The following is an 11007-nucleotide window of genomic DNA, read 5'->3' on the forward strand; positions in this document are numbered from 1 at the left end:
GTACTCAGTTTACTTCTCGATTTTGGAAGAAATTCCAAGAAGCTTTAGGAACATGAGTAGACTTTAGTACTGCTTTTCACCCTCAGACGGATGGACAGTTAGAAAGGACCATACAGATATTAGAGGACATGCTTCGTGCATGCGTTATGGATTTTGGTGGCGGTTGGGATCATCATTTGCCTTTAGTGGAGTTTGCTTATAATAACAGTTGTCAGGCAAGTATAGAGATGGCTCCATATGAGGCATTATATGGTCGAAAGTGTAGGTTACCGGTTTGTTGGGACGAAGTTGGAGAAAGAAGGCTTACTAGACCAGACTTGATACAATTAACTTCAGAGAAGGTTCGACTAATTCGTGATCGACTTTTGACTGCTCAAAGTCGACAGAGAAGTTATGCTGACCCTAAGCGTAAAGATGTAGAATTTATGATTGGTGATCATGTATTTTTGAGAGTTTCCCCTATGAAAGGAATCATGAGGTTTGGGAAGAAAGGGAAGCTTAGCCCTCGTTTTATTGGTCCATTTGAAATTTTGGAGAGAATTGGAGCAGTTGCTTACCGTTTAGCCCTTCCACCTGGTTTTGCACATGTACATCCAGTTTTCTATATTTCTATGCTTAGGAAGTATGTACCAGATCCATCTCATGTTTTACAACCTCAAACCATGCAATTTAGGGATGATATGTCATATGAGGAGCAACCAGTAAAGATTTTAGATCGACAAATTAGGAAACTCCGGTCTAAGGAAGTGGCTTTGATCAAAGTCTTGTGGCATAATCACTCAAGTAGTGACGCCACATGGGAGGCAGAATCTGAAATGCGAGCCAAATATCCTCACTTATTTGATTCTTTAGGTTAAAATTTTGTCCATTCAAATTCGGGGACCGAATTTTTTTTAAGGGGGGAAGTATGTGGAAACCCATATACATTTATTATTTATTATTATTTTATTTTAATTAGCTAATAATAATTTAATATATTTATAAAAATATATATATATTTTATTACGATGGTCTGCTTATTTATTTTTAGATATATATATATTATTTTTGAAATTAAATATATATCTGCAATCTGAACAACCCAGTTCAATAATAACTCTATTTCTATTATACAACTAATAGAACTCTTGAAATATATATATACCCTAATAATCTCTTCTGCTAAACTTTGCTCTCAAAACCTCTTTGTCACCTCCTTTTTCTATCAAATACTCTCAATAGAGAATCCCTAAATTTTTACTTCTCTATGCATCACGTTGGATTCTGTTTTCAAGGTAAGAATTCTCATTCCTTATTCAATAATGGGTGAATTTAATTTTATTTTATTTTCTTGATCCGTTACAACTACTCTAAAAATTCATTTTCGATCAATGGTATTAAATTGGATTGATCATAATTATTATTAGATAATAATTGATTATTATATATATATCTTTATACCTTCGTCCACGTCCGTATATATATATAAACCCTTTATTTTCTGTTCGTCCCTTTATCCCCTTTTATTCTATGTTCGTCCACGTTCTTCCATATATATATATATATATATATATATATATATATATATATATATATATATATATATATATATATATTGGATAGACGAACAGGGGGGGACGAATTCGTTGGACAGATGTTTATATATATTCGTTGGACAGATGTTTATATATATATATATATATATATATATATATATATATATATATATATATATATATATATATATTAAAATTATTTTATTTTATTATTATTTAATATTTTTCTTTTATATTTTGGGTATGTAGGAGATTCAAATATTTATTCTGTCAGCTGAAATTGTCTCTCTTTTATTGAATCTAGCTATTATTTTGGAGGTTCCAGGTGAGTGGTAATTATAGTACATGGCACCGTTTTAGTCCCTTTTAAAATTTCTTAGTATTAAGTTTGTTATTTAATGAAATTTTAAATCAATATTTTAACAATGATTTTATATGTGATTTTCTAGAGTTTTATTTTATTATTGAATTTTATCTCGATTTTGATTAAATAATTGATTTTGCCAACTATCTCTGCATTAGACCCATTAGGATTCCGGGAACAGGCCTTTAATGTATTTATTTTGATTGATATTTGACTATAAAATTTATCGATGTGTTACTGAATTGATTTGAGATTGATTTGATTTTACTGAATTGATTTGAGATTGATTTGATTTTATTGAATTGATTTGAGATTGATTTGATTTTATTGACTCTCTGAAACTATTGAAATACACTATTGGAATTGCACTATCAGTTATTATTTGCTATTTGAAATTTTTTATTGATTTTGATTGATTTGTACAAATTGATTTTCTGTTTTGAATTGGTACCTGTGCCCAGTATCTGTTTCTGTTATCTGGCCCTACCGTGTGGACTATCACAGTATTATGTTGCATTATCAAGTAATGCATAATTGCAGTTTATGATTTGCATTAGTATCATATGCATTGATATCTGTGAAGGAGGAGGAAGGTATCTAATATCTGGTAGCGCGCTTACCATCTGGCCTTTGGTGATGTGGGGTATCATCACCCTGGTGCACTGTACCATAAAACTTTTATTGAATAAATTTCTTTTATATATATATGTTTTATAAAGTTATTTTATTAATGATTTTGACAGCATGAGCATGATTTTATTGAATAGAAAAATTTATTGTGAAATTAATCAAGCGTCTGCCTGTTCCTATTCTGTTGTGTGCTATAATTATCATTCACTGAGCATCTAGCTCAAACCACGTTTTCTCTGCATTATCCTGCTTTGCATCAAGAGAATTCGCAATTGATCCAAATATTCAGTCCATTTTCTGGAGAGGGACAACTTTGATTTTGTTCTCATGGTATGCCCGAATTCATGTTTTCTCGGGCTAATAATTAGTTTAGTTTATTGAACAGTTTAAGTTTTTATTTGAAATCTGTAGAGACTCCGCAGTTTACTTATGGGATATTTATGATGTTATTCAGCATTTTGTTTATTTGGATTTTGTTTATTTGTGGGATTAGTAAGTAACAATATATTTATTCAAGATATTCTGCTAAGGCTTGCATGATTTAAGAATACTTAAATTATGCGCCGGTCACGGTTCAGAATTTTGGGTCGTGACACTATAATGTTGACCTTTAATGTACACTAGGTGAATTAGTTTTAATGTCACTAATATGTTCCATTTTTCATTCCTCACATGTTGATATATGTTGCCAATTTCATTTCAAAGCTTATTGCATTTTTATTACAAGTATTCAGATTTTATGGCCAATGTTTACTATCTATTGGACCAAGCTACAGTATAAATTTAACATATTTCTCTTCATTAAATTGTTTCTCATTGTGTCTTCTTTAATTTCCTTTTTGAATCACTCCATTTGGAGTTGTATAACTTAAGTTATGGTCATTTAACCATAACTAGGTCAAAGTTAAATTTTGACTTCCTTATTAGGCATTTTCGGTTCTGACTTTACTAATTTATTTGGACTGTTTGTAATCACATTGAGGTCTAGCATTTTTCATAAGTATTGTTGTCATATGTCTTAGGGTCAATAAAAAATTTTACTTGTAATTTGTCAAGTCTTATAGAATTATTTATAGCCAAATTATTGACTTGGACTCAAAGGTCTTATATTGGCATAGTCTTTAATTAGGTCAATGGTTTTGACCTTAAATTCTAACCTTATATATTTATAATTTGAGAAAGTTATCTAAAACAAAGTTTTAGGTCTCTTTCTTAGCTTTCCAGATTAGTATGGCTCATTACATTGGGAGATTTCTTGTGGGAGATATGCCTATTTGAATTTTTTGGACTTAATGGTCAATTGTACCAATTTCAGATTTTATATATCAACTTGATCAAACTAATTGACCTATTTCTCTTGGTTTCTGGGTTTTGGTCCAATTACCAATTTTGTAGGTCTATGTCTTATTGAATTTTTGGCACTGATTTCAGGTCATTTAGAGTTTTCTAGGCCAAGTTATGGTCATTTTACTAATGCTGGTCAAGTTGCACTTATTTGACAATTCTGGGTCACTTTTAGGTCAAAGTCAATTCGACCAGATTTTGTAACCCAAATTTGGCGATCATTTTGACTTGGTAATTGGCATTTCTGGGCTTAGTGGTTGTCACCAAAGTTGTAGCCCTATGTCTAAGCTTTCCAACAGTATAAATTTCAGGTCATTTTGACTAGTTTTGAGTGAGTTATGGCCAAAATACTGACTACTATTCATATGGTCAAAATCTGGGTTCATATGTTAGGCAATTCCGGATTTGGTCATTTTTTTAGGTCACTTCTAGGCAGAATTTTGGCATGACCTCTACATGAAAATTGGTCTATTATAGGTCCTATTTCACCTCCAATTGGCCTCATACCAATTGGGGTCTCTCATTTCCATTTAGAACCTAAAATGCATACTGTTTTCAATAAGCATAACCTACATTGTAACTTTGCACTTCTAATGGACATCATGTACTTTGCAATTTGGTCAATTGTCCATCAACAACCCAATTTTGATCAATATCCAGCAACAACTTAATTGATCAAGTAAACAATAATTTAATCAAATGTCCAAATATAATTCAACTCAAGTAAATATCCATCACATTCAATTCAATTAAATCAATATCTAACCACAATTAAATTCTCCAATCCCTAATTCATTTTATCCAAACCAACAATATACATTCCATTGCTCATTAATCAACATCAATATACATGAAATAAGGCCTTCCTAAGCACATCAAGGCTGCCCAAATTGGCACATATGCTTCAACTTCCATATTGACTTCATAACCTTACTTCAAATATACAATTCAAACATACACATGCTAATTAAACTCTTATACATTTAAGCACTTTAATCAACACCTCAAACCACCATTTACATGAAGAAATATTTCATACACCCATGGACATGAGGGCTACCGAATTGGAGACTTGTCAACACTCGACAATTTCTTCAAATTCTTTCATATTCCTACTCACCATAACCTCAATTACAAGTTTAATGAAGCAAGTAAGGAAAATAAGCACTTACCTCTTTTGAAGCTTGTACAAATCTTCACTAAAACCTTTCTTTCTTGCTTTCTACATGCTTCCCATGGTGTGGAGAACAACTTTAGTGAAGGGAGTATTGAAGGATCATGGCTTGATCATGGGAAATGGAAGCTCAAATGTGGGACGGCAATGGAGTTTGGGAGAGAATTTGGAATTCGGCAATGAAGGATGAAGGAGATGAAGGTGATGAATGGCTGTCCACATTTGTCCACATATGCTTATATAGTCTCACTTAGTGCCCCACTAACTTATATTAAGTATTTAATATTCCAAAGTTTTCATAATTCAAATTACTCTCCCACATTTTTCCCAAATTCCATTACATATTTAATTTCCTTTTTCATGGGGATCCCAAAATTTAATACTACTCATTTTTCATGGACATTTAGGTCATAAGTCAACTCTAGCTGTCAAATGACCAAAATGCCTCATTCAGTTTGTATTACCGATTTTTCGGTAAAATCGATTTTTTTGTCGGTTTATCGATTTTTCATTTTTATTTGTACTAATTCATTAATTTTTCTTTGACATTTCTAATGTTAATTACACCTCTATAGGCCTTTAATTATGTCCTGAAATTTAATTCCGAGGGTTCCCTGCGGTCCTGGGGTCGGCAATTGCCTTCATCGTAACTTCCCAATGCGGTCACCCATCGCTACGATGCCGGCTCGTTTAACCTAGTTTCATTTCCTCTCTTATATTTTTCCTTAAATTTTCTTATATTTTCTTATTATTATTTCATCATTTTACGCTTGCTCACTATTACTGAAGTGTAGTTCCAGACATCCTGACTTGTCCGGACAGACATTAGGTCACCGGAGTAGCAGAATGTATGAACTACGTAAAGTGAGGGCTTTACATATCATATACATATATGAATATTTATCTAATGAAATTTTGACAGCATTCTGACTATTCTAGAACGTACAAAAACCTCTTCATTAGGCTTAATTTTACATACCTGAAATGGAAAAAAAAAAAAAAAAACACTTCCAATACTTCCACCTTATACCACCCAAACTACAACACAATTCAAACAAACCCAATCACTTCAAATAAAGCTACTAATATCAATAGGAGTGGTAAAGCCATTATTGCAATAGGGATGCTCATCGATAATAGTTATGCATATAATCATATCATCAACAATACCTTGATTGGCTCCAATGTTGCCGCTAGTAGATAGGCACAGATTTATCACCTATATCCCTCGCAGCAACCCTAAAAATGAAATCAATTTGAACCTCGAATAAGGGATAGATCATTTCACGATCTAATATTCACGATATAGCGAAATTTACACAAATTAAATATGATAAAAAAAATAATACAAATTTTATTTGAAAAAAATCAATTTAAATAAAATAAATTAAATCAAACACTAAGCATATAAAGGACAATAAAGATACTTAATTAAGATAGTTAAGAAAATAGTTTTTAGCAGTAATTTCAATAATAACATTAAATAAATTATAAACCATTAATAACTCTTATGCAAGCAAGCCAAAAAAAAAAAACTAACCAAATTAAATTTCAATTCTGAAACCGAGTAAAAGTAATCTAGAAAGATTAAGATTCTTTGTGATTTGCTAGCTGACTTGGTCCTATGACTACTGTATGCAGATTTAGTTGTCTAGATTAACGTGTATGCACAACATTAATTCATTCTTTTTGAGGCATTGCTTCCCATTTATGGGTGTGAAAAAAAAAAGCATAAATTTGGTTATTTTTAATTTAATAATTAAATTTTTATTAATTAATATATTAATTTAAATTACTATTTTTAATTTTATTAATAATATTTAGCTCGTAATTATAATATTTTAATAATAAATTATATTTTTTATTTTTTATTAACAAAAATATTATAATTATATTTTATTAATAATTAATTAATAATATAAAATATGTACTATATTTTAAATAAAATTATTCAAGTTGGCAAAATTTTTTTTTAAATAAAATTTCTCAAAAATAAAATTCACTTTGAGATTTATTCACTTCCACACTTGACTCACCCTAATAAAATCATTTTCAAATTTTTTATTTATTTATCACAAAGGGATATGCCCACAAGAAAAGCAAGCACCCAATTAAAATATATTTGAAATAGAGAATGGAAGTGTATTATATTGGATGGGGCTTCTTGACAGTGTATTGGTTAGTATGAATATTGTTCATTTAATCATTACAGCTTCAACAGGTGTAGATGTATGAGCTACGCATACATCCAATTCAGATTTTATCATGTTATATTCTTATTTCTATAGCATTGCCATTGATGCTTTATTGTTGCATTTCTCCTCTTTTTATTTGAGCATTTTATGTAATATTGTTAATTTAACTTATATTTTCTGCACTGCACAATGGACATGGTATATTTTGTTGGAACCTGGTGTTTTCTGTTGAAATATCGAACCCTGTGTAGTAAGCTTTTAATGGAGGGATCAACTTTAAAAATATGTCTAATTGATAATTATACTTTAATCAACTGAATTAGGCATAAAAATACATTAGAAACACTAAATGTGATAAGAGTAAAATTAATAAATTATGCACTTATCAAATTCTCTCACACTTATTCCATGCTTATTCTCAAGCATGACTTAAACTCTCAGTCAACTCCACATAGAAGTTCACTTAACTTCACCCTATCAGAACATTCTCTAACAAAAGATTAAAAGTTTGAAAGAAGAGGCAAGTAAGGCAATAACCATCACAATAAATTCCATCAACACCGTACCAATATATCAACAATTCTCCAACACAAAAACAAAATGCTTGAAATCAATTAAGCTCACACAATTAAAGTTCTATAAGATTTTAAATCAATACACATTAAAACACAAGGCTAATTTATCAAGGCACAACAATTATAGCTCTTTGCAAATCTTATGAGAGATAGAAATGGCCTTTTTTTAAAAATTTTTTTAAAAATTTGAAATTGGTACTTCTCTCTCATCACAGTTACTTTTTTTTTTTTTATTTTAACCGTCACCTTCAGAAAAGTACCTTACTCATATCCTAGCTAGCTTTTGGCCTGAGAATCGATATAGGGTTCATGAAGACCCCTGATTACTTTGCTTAACTAAAATAGCGGAGCAATTTTCAAGTTCAGTCTTTTATTTCCTCCAATTTATGCATCTACATATTATAAAGTGCCCTGATAGATTAAACAAAGTTCTGAAATATGCACGACACTAGTTTAAAGTACACATAACTAATCATTTCACCATTAAATCAAGCCTAAATGATTTATGCAGGAAAAAAAATTTACTCTATGTTATGGAGAAGAGAGAAAATCCATCATTAAAGTTACTAGTACCTTGCCTAAAATCTCAAAAATTCAACCTGAAATAGAAAAGTCATTTCAAGGACAAAGCACTTCTCTCCGAGAGTTAATATAGAATCATGAATCAAGCTTATGAGTACGAATTTTTTTTTTAGATGTTAATTAAAAAAAAAATTGCAGCAACAAATTTCAAACTCCTCCCCCACACTTACTCCTCACATTGTCCCCAATGTAAAACAAATGGAAACAACATAAAATAAAGTCAAAGGAAAAGAGGAGAATAAATCTGATCGTGGCTACTAGCCACCCATGGGTTGCCTACCAAGTAGCGTCTTTGTTTAACGTCATTAGGTCGACATGGCAAAGCTCCTTAATCCAAATAAATTGGGTTACTCAATTTGAGCTCCTCCACTAAATGCTCCTGAAACCCCTCATAAAATGGCTTGAGTTCAAGAACTGGTGCTTGCACAACAGAAGGTAATAATTTTGTGTGAGATACAGGTAAGTCGATCTTTGATAGTCCATACCTTCTTGGAACAGAATGTAATGACTGTGATGCCATTACTGTGTCTTGAACCTCTACACTTAATGGCTGATTGATACTAACTTCCTGAATTCCTTTACTAATCACCATTTCTAACTCATCCTCCATGCTTAACTCAAAAACATCCTGCACAAATGTATCAACAACATTAATAAAAAAGACAGAATGATCATCAGTAGGATACTTCATGGCATCAAAGATATTAAATTTGACAGTCTCTCTATCAAACTCCATAGTTAAGGTACCATCATCCATATCAATTTTTGTCCTGGTAGTTTTTAGGAAAGGTCTTCCGAACAAAATCAAAGCTGAGTTTAATGAGGGAGCACTATCCTCCATATCCAAAATGTAGAAATCTACAGGAAAAATCGACTCTTCAACCTGCTCCAAAACATCCTCAACTAATCCCAATGAGTAAGCATTAGAACGATCAGCTAACTGAATAATGACACTGGTTTCTTTCAATGGACCCAAATTTAAAGTTTGAAAAACTAAATTTGACATAACATTAATAGATGCTCCTAAATTTGCGATTGCACCTTCAAATCTAGAATCACCTATTTTGCAGGGAATAAAAAACAAACCTGGATTCCTACACTTAGAGAGTAATTCCCGCTGAATTAATGCTGACACATTTTCCCCAATACTGATCTTCTCATTATTCCTCAACTTGCGCCTTGTAGTGCATAATTCCTTAAGGAATTTAGCATACTTAGGAACTTATTTGATCGCATCAAGTAAAGGTATATTAAGCTCTACCTTCCTGAAAGTTTCCAAAATTTCTTTCTTAGTCTTAGCCAACCTGCAGGGGAATGGAGGAAGAACAAAATTATTAACCTTATTCAATTTAGATTCAGTATTAACCTCAACTTCAGGAACTTCAGACTCTTTTGCTCCTTGCTTCTTCTTTTTCATTAACTCATGTGGAGTCTGATTATCAACTTCTTTCCCACTCTGCAACATTATAGCACTTGCATTTTCTCTAGGATTCATAACTGTTTGTGATAGAAACTTCCCAGAACCTCGAGCTTCAAGCTTACTCATAGATGAAGCTAACTAACCAATCTACCTCTCTATGTTTTGAATGCTATTTCTGATCTCCTGTTGAAACTATTGTGTATTGCTAGCCAAAGCCTTAACGATTTCATCAAGTGACATACCTTGGTTTGAGGGAGGCAGAGGTGGAGGTGGTTAATTCACTTGTGGTCTTTGCTGCTAATATCAGTTTTGTACTGTTGATTCCCATAACTCAAATTGGGATGATCTCGCCATCCTAGATTATAAGTATTAGAAAAGGGGTCATACCTGCATTGTGGTTTTCCATAATTTCCTACTGCATTAGCATGTTGCATTGATTTATCCGCTTGTAATGCAGGACACATGTCAATAGCATAACCCAAGCCTGAACAAATTCCACATACCTTAACAATTTGCATGTTCCCTACAGCCAATTGCCTCACCAAAGAAGTTAAATCAGAAATCTGTTTCTCAAGATTAGATGTACTTACCTCATTAACCTTCTTAGGTGTGTAATCCATTCTCATTCCAAACTGCTGAGAGTTTGCTACCATGTTAGCAATCAGTCTCCTTGCTTATTCTGGTGTCTTATCAACCAAAGCTCCTCCAATAGCGGCATCTATCACACTGCCGTCCATTGGTAGAAGCCCTCATAGAAATACTGAATCAGAAGCTACTCACTTATTTGATGATGGGGATAACTTGCACACAGCTTCTTAAATAGCTCCCAATACTCATACAAACTCTCTCCATTATACTGCCGGACGCCACAAATTTCTTTTCTTATGTTAGCAGCACGAGAAGTAGTAAAATACTTCTCCAAAAATATCCGTTTCATTTCATTCCATGAGTTGACAGATCCAGAAGGAAGGTAATACAACCAATCCTTAGCTGTGCCTTCCAGTGAGAAAGGGAAAGCTCGAAGCTTAATCTGGTCCTCTGAAACTCCTTGAGGTTTCATGCTGGAACACACAACATGAAATTCCTTTAAATGCTTATGTGGATCCTCACCTGAAAGACCATGAAACTTAGGCAATAAATGGATTAGTCCAGACTTTAACTCAAAAGCGACATTTAAAGCAGGGAATT

The 11007-nt window shown here is 32.2% G+C and overlaps 1 non-coding gene across 1 annotated transcript; it reads left to right on the forward strand.

Moving 5' to 3' along the window:
* Positions 1 to 10601: 10601 nt before the first annotated feature.
* Positions 10602 to 10708, forward strand: LOC131183655 (small nucleolar RNA R71). The gene has a single exon (XR_009151694.1). It is a non-coding gene; the product is annotated as a small nucleolar RNA R71 (small nucleolar RNA).
* The last annotated feature ends 299 nt before the right edge of the window (positions 10709 to 11007 follow it).

This window comes from Hevea brasiliensis, chromosome 9 (assembly GCF_030052815.1).
Source record: "Hevea brasiliensis isolate MT/VB/25A 57/8 chromosome 9, ASM3005281v1, whole genome shotgun sequence".
Classification (NCBI taxonomy): Eukaryota; Viridiplantae; Streptophyta; class Magnoliopsida; order Malpighiales; family Euphorbiaceae; genus Hevea; species Hevea brasiliensis.